The 14342-nt window shown below is 41.1% G+C and overlaps 1 protein-coding gene across 1 annotated transcript in view; it reads left to right on the forward strand.

Moving 5' to 3' along the window:
• LOC109925840 overlaps window positions 1-14342 on the forward strand; it is a 200458-nt gene that overhangs the window by 110148 nt on the left and 75968 nt on the right. The window lies entirely within an intron of this gene.

Below are 14342 nucleotides of genomic sequence, written 5' to 3' on the forward strand. Positions count from 1 at the left end.
AAGGAACTTTCAATGTAAGAAGGTTAAAAATAAATATAAGCTGCTTTAGGGCCTGCCTTGCTTTTGCAAAAATGAAAAAAAAAATGTAATTATTACGTACATCTATTTCTTCAGATGAGGACTGCTATAAATTTTATAATGTTGGTGATTGATTGATGTCATAGCGATACAGGTGCACTCATACATTGACAGAACTTTTAAGCACAAATGTTTTTGCATGGATAAAGCCTGGATGTGACATTGCAGCACATTCCCAAATGGAGTGAAAATGTTTCTCATTTACTCTATAATTAATTTATTGAAATTTGCGTCTTCGATAAAACATGGGTGATGGATTCATCAAGAAGTGAACCTGCTTCATTTAGTCAATTAAAGAGTGCATTTGGAAGAAATAATGTCCAGCTGATCATTTTATGAATCACAGTGTTCAGAACTGATCATGTTTATTTTAATTCGTTCAACATATTTTCCCTTCCTCTGTTGATTTAACAGCTCCAATGTCCCTATAACATAGACTTCTGGAAGTTACGAAGTAAAACCAAACAGTGGAGTCATCTTCCTGCTGGGAAGAAACTTCCAGCTACAGTTTTAATAAAATAACTGCTGAATTAATGCACTGTGCCATTTTTGATGGTGCAAGTACTTTCTATTCAACAGATCCATCTTTCAGTTTAGTCTTTGATCTGGTTTATGAAGAAGGACAAAAAGAGAAACTAGTTACAACTGATGGCTAACAAGAAATACTATCCTTGTTATTTTTCTTGTATCCAATTAACTTTTCCCTTTGAAAATAATACTCAGCAGTGTAAATGTATTTCTGACTGATAAATAGAAGGTATGTCACTAACAGCGGTGTGAAACAATAAATATTCCCAAAAGTAAGATAGATTGAATAAGTGTCATCTCTTACCGTGACAGTTATAGGCTGCATTTATACTGTCAGCTTTGTGGTGCTGTGAAATGTGACAATATCACTCCAGAATCAGGACCTGATCTGATTTCAGGATGTTGCAATGTTAGACCCCTTGGGCTTGACATTTTATGGGCTACAACTCCAATACTGTGTCAAGTTGAGTTGAAATAGCACTCTGGGAGTTCACTGGACCTCCTGGGCAATTTAGAAACTTAAGCTCAATTTTAAAAATGTTCTGACAAACTGGCTGAAACTGTATGTACAGTGAAGAGATCTTAGATTTAGTGACCAGAAATGGAACTTGATGTATGTACCCACAGGCAGAGCTTTATTATGTGTGAAGGGGATGGGGTTCATGTCCATGGATGCTGCAGAGGGGCCATGCACTGTAACTACAAACTTGTTGTAATATGAAGTGAGAAGAAAATTTGAATATTTTCTAACACTAGTAGAGCACATTAATATTGGATGCGGGACCAGATTATTACAGGATATTTCACCAGTGGAAAACTGAGTTTTTTTTATTCTTTCTGGTTTTTTTCACACATTGCTGCTCTATTTGATAAAATGCAAGCAACATTTATCCAGCGATGTTGTTAGAAGCCAGTGTGCCACTGCGTTGTAGATCTGAGGAGTTCAACAAATTGAATTATCAGATAGGGAACTGAATATTATCAGGTTATGTAAAAAAAATGAATGTTTGTGAGTTGAAACCATGTTGCACAAGATTAGGAAAGAATGCAATTGAAGGTTCTTTGGAGCATATGAGTGTAACCATATGGCCAATCGAAACTGCTTCGCCATTCATTGGTCATGGCTGATCTTTGGCTTAATCTCCACTTTCCAGCCTACTATCCATACTTAACTCCTCTGACTTGGGGGGAGTTCAAGATACATTCAGGTACTTAAGTATAAACTCTATACTGATGCACTAGCACCGTACTGAGAGAGTACTGCACTTTCTAAAGTGTTTGCCTTTGGATTAGATTTTAAACCAAGGCCTCGTTTGCCTCTCAGGTGGGCATGAAAGATTTCCTGGTATTAGTTTGGAGAGCGGGAGAGTTAACTCCAGTGTCCTGGCTGACACGCATTCTTCAATCGATGCTGCAAAAACATAGGATTTGCTCAATATCACATTGCTGTTTATGCGAGAGTGTGCTATGCATGAATTGGCTGTTGCAATTCCTACATTACAACAGTGACTACATGTCACAAGGTACTCAGTTGGCTGTAAAGTGCTTTGAGACATCTGGTGGTCATGACAGGTGCTATATAGATTCAAGTCTTTATTTTACTAAAGGGAATACTAATAGTGCAGAGTGAAATTTGAAGCCATTAGAATCTTTTTGTTGGATTGTATTTTGGGAAATCATAGTTCAGGTTTCTTGCAATGCAGTTGAGTTTTTATGGGTGTATGTGTACCTGTTGTTTTGTTTGCTCTGTCAGGTTCCAGGTTACCTTCAGTATATGCATGTGGCATTTATTCTTCCCAATTATCTGATCTTAAAAGGATCTCAATCTTATTTTTGTTCTGGATACTCATAGATGATTTGAAGTTTGACATAATAAGCCCAGGATCAACATTTGCCAAAATCTAACAGTTGAGGATTTGGCCAAAAGCAAAGACTGAAGGAGGACATAGATAGGCTAACGGGACAGAAAAGTAACAGATGGCTGTTGTAGATTTGTGGGAAGAAGTGTGAGATGATAAATTTTGAGAGGAAAATGTGAAAGAAAGTACATCCTGAATGGAAAGGCACTAATGATTGAGGATAACTATAGAAGTCTTGGTTGATGTGTCACATGTGACCGATTGCAATACCAGATATGAAGTCAGTGCTGGATAGATGGATGGAGGCATCACTCACTTTTCCTAAAGAGTCTTGATTCTATTTCGCTTCAGTGTCAAAATTATTCAGTTACTGGTCCTTTTGAGTCTGCCCAAGGTTGTATTTTTCCCATGTATTGGGATTCATTTTCCAAATTAGCCTTCAGATTGCCTTAATGTTTAAGTTTGGGACGTTCTGTGTGTGGGTTCATGAGCTCAGTTGGCTATAGAGTACTGTAAAGTATAAGTAGATAAAGAAATTACAAAAGGCGAAAGCATTTATAAATAAGGACATTGAGTACAGGGCTGAACTTTAGCTTAAAAAAGAGTGTGTTTTTATCAGGTGCTCGTTGAGTTGTGGTGATGGAGTTAGGAGTCATATTAGTGGAGAGGGTGAAATTAAAGTGCTAGAGATCTTCCTTCCTGTTCCTAACCTGTCCCTAAATTTTCCGTTCGTTGCTTTAGCTGAGCAGGAAGTTCATCAAGTGGTCAACCTGATCCAAAGAGGTGTGCCATGACTTTAAATATGTTAATGAGGTTGCGAGCCTCATTGCGATTCAACTTTTGAAATGGAAAAACTTTCTTTGGTATCAAGTGTCTGGTGACCCACCACTTCCCCTCAAGTGAAGACTTGGACTGTAAGACATAAGTGCAGATGCAGGCTACCCAGCCCATTGAGTTTGCACCAGAAAAAAACAAACTCTGTAATAGAATCAACCCACGTATTCAGCCGAAAACCAGGATTAAACAGGTTCAGGAGTTAGGTGCCTTCTATGTATGTACCCCCTAGGAATCCAAATACTTGCCTGAGGAGCCTCTGTGTTCAAAACCCCTCTCTCAAAGAGCTTCCCACGAGCTTTTTGATCGAACAACCTGATTCCAAAAAAATCTTGTTATGATGAAAGACTTGAGATATCCTGGAACCAGTTTCACTAGAACAAAGAATATTAAGATGAGATTTTGTGTATTGTTTAAAACAATGAAGAATTTTGATAAAGTGAATAGGCAAATAGTATTTCCTCAGTTTGGGGATCTGATAGTAAGAACTTATTGATCTAAAATATTTACTGATAACTTACAGAGACAGATGAGAAGACATTCCTTTATTCACAGAGTTACTGGAATATTAAATGCTCTAGGAAGAGATTGGGTTTGAGATCACTGGAGCAGGTTTTAAAAGAGAAGTGGGGAAATGTAGGGGAGAGCCAAGTCATTGCGATTAGTTGTGGGTTGTCCTCGCAAGGAGCTGGTGCAGGCATCATGCCTGTGTTTAAGTTACACATTTCTGTGATTCTAAAGTGGGAACATGATGATGACTGACAAATACTGAGTCATCTCTGGTTCTTTGTCAATCCACCTACTATTTATCCCAGTAAAACAAAATAGTACTATTTCAGTGTTCATTGATGCCAACCATTTACTGATTTGTAGATTAAGTTAACTAAGGGTTGTGAGCTGCACAGGTCGATTTCCAACCTGCTGATATTGGGAATTTTGGGCAGGATGTCCCATGATGTAATGGGATCAAGGGTGCAGGATTTATATTTGTTTTCTTTCCTCCTCATTCTGCCGCTCTGCCTCATTATAAAGCTGTTAGATCTTGAAGCATGATGCAATTTGATGGAGAAATTGTTGTCATTCTGAATGATTAGTAGCAAACTTCCCCCAGTTGTTTCAGTTTAATGCTGTTGTGCTTCAGTTAGAACTTCAGCTTGTCTTGAAGCATTTTCTTTGTCTTCCCCTAGAACCCTGGCCATTTGAGATTTGAGAGAATAGGACCTTGTAGGCAAGAGAATTTTCAGCCATGTGGACACAGTGACCAGACTATTGAAGCTGATTTCGTAGAGGTTAACCTTAATACTTGTGGTCCTGGCTTCAAAAAGGACACAATGTAATAATTACAGTGTTACTTGAGGATCTTCAGGAGAGCTATATCAGTCAAATTATGTTTTAGCACCTGAGGCAAAATGATGAAGAGTTTTACTATTTATGGTGAACATTAAGCACTGAAATACGAATGATCCATTCAAGTCACGAGGGGCCACAGTGGTTCAATGGTTAGCACTGCTGCCTCACAGCACGAGGGACCCGGGTTTGATTCCAACATTGGGCGACTGTCTGTGTGGAGTTTGCACATTCTCCCTGTGTCTGCGTGTGTTTCCTCCACATGCTCCGGTTTCCCTCCACAGTCTAAAGATGTGCAGGTTAGATGAACTGGCTGTGTTAAATTGCCCATAGTGTCCGGGGATGTGCGGACTAGATAGATTAGCCATGGGAAATGCAGGGTTATAGGGTAGGGAGAGTGGGTCTGGATGGGATACTCTTTGGAGGATCAGTGTGGACTTGATGGGCTGAATGGCCTGTTTCCACACTGTAGGGATTCTTTGAAATCCATTAACCTTGATTTTTCTGTGCCTATTGCCTGACTTCAGGTGAACAAGATCCAGCATTTTGCAACATCCAGAGAATTATCTTGTTAGCTGTCCCAGCTGTTGCCCAGCAATGGATGCAGATATTTTAACAAAAGGGTTCTTAACGTTGTGATATTTTCTATGTATTTTTCTTTCCATTTTTACTGCCTTATTTACCCCTGGCAGCTGTCGCACCTACAGAAAATTTATATCCCCTGTTGCTAAATGCTAGAGTGAGGGTGAAAATGGATTTAAAGGGCCCAGCAATACTTTGTATGTATTCGTGTGAAGTTTATTTCTCAGCTTCATTTCCTTATTTTTTCCTGTAGAAAACTGCTTGACTATCTACCTTTTCTACTTTTTCATTTAGCAATCCCACTTTCCAACCTGCTTCCCCGCCTGTCCCTAGCCTTCTCATTCTAAACAATTTCCTTTCTGAACATCCAACTCATTTATACAAGAGCAAAATAAATGGGAGCAGGAGTAGACCATATGGTCCATCCAGCCTGCTGCATCATTTCATATGATCATGGCTAATACCTTTCCATTTTCCCACATGCTGTTGATATCCCTTGATGCACTGAGAGGCCAACAAGTCTCCCTGTTCCAGCCTTTAATATATTTGATGATCGAACATTCACATCTGTTTCTGGGTTAGAGAATGTCAAAACTTTACAGTCCTTTGAGTGGTGAAATGTCCTTTCATCTCAATTCTAAATGGCCAATCTCTTTATCATGGGACTGTGCGTCCATGTTCTAGATTTCCGAGATAGGGGAAGCAACTTCTCGGTGTTGACTTGATTAAGTTCCTTCAGAATATTGAACGTTTCAACAACATCACCTCTCGTTCGAAATCGATAGAGTATGGGCCTAATGTACATAGCCTCTCCTCATAAGACAATCCTAGCATCTCAGAAACAAATGTATTTCTCTGTACTGAACCGTCCTAATGTTACATTCAGAAATAAGAGGAAGATTTCCTTATTTAGTTTGTTGATATCTAATACGAGATACAATTGAATAAGTGGAGAATGGCAAGTTGCCATTTGAAGCCCTCAGCAGTCATCTGCCCTTCTGTTTTCCCCCACCAAGACCATTTGTTACAGAACTCCACTGTTTACTCTTTGAAGGAGGACTTCTCCTTGTCACTGATATCTCATAGCTATTGTAGGTCATCTCACCCTGGAGAATGAATGGTGAGAGAACCAAATTAGCTTCCCAAACTGTGAGGTAAATGCATAGTGCAGCACAGATAAAGGATATTCAGCCCATCTAGTTCTGTACCATCTACTTCAAGGAATAATCTAGTAAGCACCACACCTCCACACCTCGCCTAAGTGGCTGCAATTATTCTCCTTCTACTGGTTATTGAACTACCTTTTGAAGGTTACTAATGTTTCTGTTTTCATTTCCCTAGCAGGCATTGCATTTCAAGTCCTAACCAGTTGTGTAAAAGTTATTTCTTCATGTTGCCTCTGGTTGCTTTGCCATTCACTTTAGATCTGTTGCCTAAGGTTAACGCGCCACTGGCCATTGGAAACAGTTTCTCCTTATTTACTCTATCTAACCATTGCGTTATTTTAAACACTTCCATTCAATCCACCCCATGCTTCTGCAGTCTATCCATGTATTTTTAATCCATCATTCCTGGAACTATTTTAATAAGTCTGTTCTGTACCCTCGCCAAAGTTTTCATGTCCTTTTATAAAATGTGATTTGAGTTTTTAAGAAATTTGATTTATTATTGTCATGTGTACTGAGGTACAGTGATAAGTGTTATGTTATGTGCTTTACGGCAGATCGTACTATACAAGTGCATCAGGGTAATAGAACACAATGCAAGATGCAGTGTCACAGCTGCTGAGAAGGTGCAGAGAGAGATCAACATTAATATTTAAGAGGCCCATTCAAAAGTCTGATAACAGTGGGGAAGAAGTAGTTTGTGAATCTGTTTGTACATGTATATAAACTTTAATATCTTCTGCCCAACGGAAGAGGGTGGAAGAGAGTATAACTGGGGTGGGAGGGGTCTTTGACTGATTGAACACATGCTTCCAACGTGCGCTGAAGTAATGTTTTAAATAGATTTGACTTAAATCCCTGGATTTTGTTCTCTATGTCTCCATTTTCAAAACCCATGATCCAATATGCATTGTTAGCTGCTTTATTAAAAGAAACTATTCTACCTTCTTCAAAGATTTGTGACCAAGCACAATCAGCTCTCACCCTTCTTGCATACCCTTTAAAATTGGACTATTAACCTTGTATTGCCAGTCCTTTCATCCTACCAAAATGTATCCACCTACACTGCCATGTATTTTATCTGCTATGTATCTCCCCCTTCACCCCTCTGCCATTTTAACAGTCTGGCTGTGACTTGTTGAAACATCTTACTATTTTGCTTGCTATGCTTCCCTGTTTTGAGCCATCCACAAATTCCAAAATTATGCCCTGTAACTTGAAGTCCAAGTCATTAAAGTACATCAAATCTAAAAGGTTCTAATATTGAACCTGAGTGAACTCTGCTCTCTATTTCACTGCAGTTAAAACAAGTAGCTATTCAGCACTTTTTTTTTTACCCCTTCTGCTGCTTCTCCTTTTCATAGAATCCCTATGGTGTGGAAACAGGCCCTTCAGCCCAACAAGTCCACACCAACCCTCAGAGAATCCCACCTAATCTACACATCCCTGAACACTATGGGCAATTATAGCATAGCCAATCCACCTAGCCTGCACATCTTTGGACTGTGGGAGGAAACCGGAGCACCCGGAGGAAAAGCACACAGACACAGGGTTGAATGTGCAAACTCCACACAGATAGTCACCCGAGGGTGGAATTGAACCTGCGTCCCTGGTGCTGTGAGGCAGCAGTGCTAACCACTGAGCCACCATGCCACCCTTTTGTCCTTTGGGTTTCAGTTTTGTCAACCAGCCTAATTTATGGTGCTTAATTAACTATGTTTTAAAAGACTGTATATACAATATCAACTGTACAGCCTTCATCCAATTCCTTTGTTACTTTATCTGAAATCCAAATTAAAGCCCAAATTTCTGCATGCAACTCACAGTTAAGGTGCTAACAATTTAAAGCAATGGTTCTGATATCCTGTGTGGGACATTTAGTAGAATGGGCATCTCCATTGGGCAATGGCTGCTGGCCTAACCAGTGACACCCACATCCTATGAATGAATAAAACAAAATGCCAGTATTGGAATTGGCACTGTTTCCTCTGACAGCTTCTTTCCATTTCTCTGCTGTTGCTTTTATTCTTTGGATTAACTTCCTGTCAGTATTAGAACAATGTCATCTTGCTACCTGCAGCCTCACTTTTGCATCAGCTTTTGTGAAGCCGGGAGGGCCAAGTGGGCATTTCTGTGTCATGCGTCAGATACATCTGACACGTTTCCCAAGACAACTAAACTCCTGCTTTGCAATGTAAAACCTTCTTATGCTGCCTGGCCCATGGAGCTGATGTAGACCTTTAAATCTTGCAACCCCACATTACTTAATGCAGCCAACATCTCCATTCCATAACATGCGCTGTATCAATCCACAATATTCTCATTAAGCCAATTTCACTGCCCCCCGCCGCATGCAATTACGCTTCTTAAGGCAATGATACCATGAAGAAGAAGACCCAGGGTATTAAGTAATGTGACCAGTTCAAAATACTATTTTTAAATTGTAACAAAAACAAGTAAGGAAATGGAGAATTTCAGAAAGATGATCTGAAAGACACCTGCACCAAAACATTGCATGTACGACAAAGCAAGAGAAAATTTGCTTTCATCAATGTGTGATACCTGAATAGATTGTTGGTAACCCTAAAGTTGTCCTCAGGATTGTCCACATTGCTAGCGTGTGATCTCTAAAGGTGCACTATTCCAGGATATTTGGTCAAAATATCATGATAACAAATCTGTTTTGTCTTCAATCAGGATACTGTTAGGAATATAAATTGTTCTTTGACTCCAAATTTTGTCTTAGTTTTGTGTTACCTTTTTGAATGCTTAAAAATATTCATAAGTTTTCCATTAGTTTGTTACTACTTGGACATCCCAAAAATTGTTACAAAATTACAATTGCAATCAATTCAGTCCACCCCATGTTAGATTTCTTGCATTTACCTCTTAGTTTATGAGAGCAGCCTGGTTAACAAATGAGTTATTTTATAAACAAAAGCTTAAATTTGCTGTGGGTAACATGTGAATGTGCTCAACAGTAATGGTTGAAATCGTTCTCAGTATTGCTTTTGTAGGACTGAAAGCACATCTTATGTTAAGCAAGCACATATGTCCGCTGGAGTAACAGAGAGGCATTTCAGATGGCCAGAGTGTTGAACTAAATGGTCCGTTTATGAGCTGAGAATTCAATGCAGAATTATTCAAATGCAGTGATCTTACAACGCAATTTTAAAGCTGACAACAGGAAATAGATTTTTTTTTGAAAAGTTAACATTGATTTTTGTCATAATTAATTCTCATTAAAGTTACAAAATGGTGCTTAAAAGAAAATACAAATGATTGCATGTGTGTGAAAAACCGCTCCATCCTTAAGTCAGTAACGTGGGCGCTCAGCATATGGTGAAGACATAAGTGGCGTTTTAATTGAATGCAAGTATGCAGGGCTGCCGTTAGGAGAGCAGACTGTTTTGTTTTGCAGCAGAGACAGCAAGGGTTGTTTCCTACTGGGAAGAACAGCAGTGCTAGATGTAATAGCTTAGTGGTGTTATTACAGTACATAAGCCTTTGATTAGAACACAGACTGAAGGAGTTCCCAGCTGGATTTAGCTGCCTGGCCTCTCAGAAGCACTTGTTACTCGTTGACAGATATAGAAATGAAGTTTTAAAAACATTTGGATTTTCGGTTTGTTTTTCTTTATTGAGTCCTGATAGCAACGTGACTTTTACAACCCTTATTTACTGCTGCTATGTATTTTGCGACTGGAGTCCAGAATGCAGCTGTGTGGGATAACAGATTTGATGCACTTTACCTTCAAAAGCTCTATTGATATGTGAAAATTGGTGGTTGTATACATCTACCTGCCTTTGTACAATATTCAGAGGTCACAGTTTGGAAATTATACTTACATGCCCTGGTCGACCCAAGGACCACTATTTTCCTCTCAATTTGCTCACAGAGCTCTTTCGGAAGCAATAACTTTGCCGTATAATTTTAAAAGTTGTGCCGTATTTTTGTTCCACTGTTTTCACCAACCAATACAGTGCTGCTGGTCTGACAATCCAAATTTGTCTTTGATCTGCCCCTGCATGTCTCTAGGCAACCAGGGGACACCAGCGTGGTGACTCAATGTCGTCATGCTGCTCTCCCGGCTCTGTGCTTGCGTGATCAGATTGAGAAGCATTTTGAGATCTGCAGCATGTTAAATGCTAAATTGAGCTCAGAGTTCTCCAGCAGCCAATTAATATCAGAGGCATTCCATGGACACAATGGGAAATGTAATATTGGAATGATATTTGTAAAGAAACCAGGTACAGCCTAAGTGCAGAGCTGATCAATAGTGTCCCAGGCTGAATAATTTCACTTGTAGTTCTTCCATTATATAAGCTTCAAGCAATCACTTAAATCGTAATTCAGCATAGTCAGAAAGGTCACTATTTATTAAACCATAAAAATAATCATTGCACTGCAGATACAAAGCAATCTTTTGTGGTTTTAAGGATTAAAATCTATTCTGGACCAAATTTTCCTTTTAAGCAGCTAAGTAGTTATTCATAATATTCATTTGTCGGACTGTGCACAGATTTTGATGGGCTTCTGGTTTTAATGTCTGGCAGAGCTGCCCGTTACAAAGTGAATGCACTAATCATGAAGCTTATTCACTTCGAATGTAAAGCGCTCATTTGTAATAAATATTACTTTGAACTAAAGTAAAGTTGAAACAAAAGCAGAAATGCTGGAAAAGCTCAGCAGGACTGGCAGCATCTGTGGAGAAAAATCAGAGTTAACGTTTCAGACCCAGTGACCCTTCCATAAAACTGATGGACGCTATGAAGAAGTTGGTTACTTCGCAGAAAATAGGGTTGGGGGAGGGAGTAAGGAGTGAATGATAGTTAGAGATAGATCCCAAAGAGAGAGAAGAACAGTTGAACAAAGGAGTGGATAATGGTCAGCCTAGCAGAACAAATAGCTGCTAATGGGGACTATTATTAGCTAATAATGGAGATAGCTACAACTGCAGATGCTGGAGTCAGAATCAATACAGTGTGGAGCTAAAGGAGCACAGCAGGTCAGGCAGCATCAGAGGAGCAGGAAAGTCAATGTTTCAGTTTTTACATCCTTCATCAGTCCTGATGAAGGGTGTAAATCCGAGACGTCAACTTTCCTGCTCCTCTGATGCTGCCTGACCTGCTGTGTTCCGCCAGCCTCACACTGTATTGACATTAGCTAATAATGGGTTGTGTGTAATAGCAGACCATGTGACAGCAAATCCTGGTATGTTGCGGGGTTTGGGGTAAGGACATGGGAGAAGATACCACATGCCCTAAAATTGTTGAATTGATACTGAGACCAGAAGGCTGTAGAGTTCCTAAGCAGAAAATGAGGTGTTGTTCTTCCAGCTTTCTGCTGAGCTTTGCTGGAGCACTGCAGTAAGCCTGAGGCAGAGATGTTGGCCAGGAAGCAAGGTGGTGTGTTGAAGTAGCAGGGAACTGGAAACTCAGGGTCTTTTTTATTGGTAGAATGTAGTCTATGGACTACCAGTCACCCAATGTAGAGGAGACCACATTGTGAGCAGCGAATGCAGTAGACTAGATTCTGGGAAATGCAAGTAAAGTGCTGCTTCACCTGGAAGATATGTTTGGGCCCTTGGATACTGAGGAGGGAGGAAGTAAATGTGCTGATGTTACATCTTCTGCGGTTGCAGGAGAAGTTGCCATGGAGCTGTCGGGGAGGGGTTTCGGGAGTGAAGGAGGAGTGGGTCACCGTGTCCCGGAGGGAATGGTCCTTGCGGAAGGCTAACAAGGGAGGGGAGGGGAGTATGTGTCTGGCAGTGGCATCCAGCTGGAGGTGGCGGTAATGCCAGCTAATGATCCTCTGAATGTGGATACTGGTGGGATGGTAGGTGAGGACAACGCAGACTGTATCGCTGTTGTGGGAGGGAAGAGATGAGGTGAGGGCCAAAGTGTGGGAGATGGGTTAGACCTGGTTGAAGGTGCTGTCAACCACAGTGTTGCGGAATCCTTAGTTGAGGAAGAAGGTGGACATTTCAGAGGCCCCCTCGTCGAAGTTGGCATCATCAGAACAGATCCAACGGAGATGGAGGAACTAGGAGAATGGAATAGTGTCTTTACATTAAGCAGGGTGTGAGGATGTGTCTACAAGGTAGTTCTTTTACAGGCAAATGTTTCCTCTGTGGCCTCGACAGGTTAACCCTGATCTTGTCACAGATCAACCTTTCTTTGGACAAGAGTCCTCTCCCTGTCCCATAGACTCTTCGCCAACCTCCAACACTCTCCCTCCACCTTGGACCCCTCCCTCTGGCCTTTTTCCTGCACTTGACCTGTTCATTCAGGACTGTCGAAATGACATTGGTCGCGTCAATCGCTCTGCCCCCCTCACGGGAGTTGGTGGATTTATAGTGGATATTAGTGGCCAAGCTCTCTGAAGAAATGGAAACAGAGATAGTGAGGAAGGGAAGGGAGGAATCAGAGATGGACCAGGTGAAGGTGAGAGCGGGCTGGAAATTGGAAGCGAATTTGATAAACCTTTCCAATTCTGGACGAGAGAGGGAAACAGCACCGATGATATCATCAATAAACTGGGGAAAGAGTTGTGGGTGGGGGCCGGATTAGGACTGAAACAAGGAATGTTCCACGTACCCCACAAAGAGACAGGCATAACTGGGGCACATGCAGGTACACATGGCCACCCCTCTGACCTGAAGAAAGTGAGGGGTGTTAAAAGAGAAATTGTTCAGGGCGAGGACGAGCTTGGCCAAGCAGAGGAGGTTGGTTGTGGATGGGTCGGTTCAAGACTTCTTTCCAGAAGGAAGCCGAAAGCCCTGAGACCATCCTGATGGGGAATGGACGTGTAAAGGGATTTCACATCGACGGTAAAGAGGACGTGGCTGGAGCCTGCAAACTGGAAATTCTGAAACAGATGTAAAGAGTCAGAGGGATCGTGGATGTAAGTGGGAACGGACTGTGGAGAAAAAAAATCAAGTCCGGGTAGGAAGAGATGAGTTCAATGGGGTAGGAGGAGGAAGAAATAATCAGTCTGCCTGGGCAGTCCTGATTGTAGGTTTTGGGAAGGAGGTAGAAACGAACTGTGCGGGGTTGGGAGACTATGGGTTTGGAGGCAGTAGGGGTAGGGGAATTGATGGGAGATCACCAGATAAGATGAGGTTAGTGACCATTGTGGAAACAGTCACCTGTTGTCCCTTTGTGGAGTCATGGTCCAGGGATGGATAGGAAGAAGTATTCTGAGAGTTGGCGCTCAGCCTCTACAATGCAGAGATCAGTCTGCCAGACAAAAACAGCACGACCCATGTCGTCGGGCTTAATTACAAAGTCATGGTTGGATCTGAGAGCACGGAGTGCAGTCAGTTCCTGGGGAGATAGATTGGAATGCATGAGGGGAGCAGAGCGATTGACGCGACCAATGTCATTTCGACAGTCCTGAATGAACAGGTTGAGTGCAGGAAAAAGGCCAGAGGGAGGGGTCCAGGTGGAGGGAGAGTGTTGGAGGTTGGCGAAGAGTCTGTGGGACAGGGAGAGGACTCTTGTCCAAAGAAAGATTGATCTGTGACAAGATCAGGGTTAACCTGTCGAGGCCACAGAGGAAACATTTGCCTGTAAAAGAATGTGTCCTATGAAATAATACTGAATGACCATGAATCAAGTGAAGGATGTCAATAAGATATGAATAGAGTGGTACAGATTCTACTGAAAATCATTGATATTAGATAACTAGTTAAAAAAAATTCTGCAGGAATAAACCACACCTTTCAATCTGCTCATCTTTGAGGCTTTTTTTTCATCCCGCAAGTTATGATCTGCTTTCAAAGATTGTCTTCTCTGACCGTTCCTGTTTTGCTAAGTGGGGCACTGAGTTTGAATGCAGTGTGAGAATCATTAAGTACAGAGCCTAAAACTTACAAGGTAGCAAAACTGACATGCTGTACTGGTGTCAGTTTCAGAATTAACATTTTGGTTCATGTGCTTCTAA

The sequence above is a fragment of the Rhincodon typus genome, chromosome 4 (assembly GCF_021869965.1).
Source record: "Rhincodon typus isolate 14 chromosome 4, sRhiTyp1.1, whole genome shotgun sequence".
Classification (NCBI taxonomy): domain Eukaryota; kingdom Metazoa; phylum Chordata; class Chondrichthyes; order Orectolobiformes; family Rhincodontidae; genus Rhincodon; species Rhincodon typus.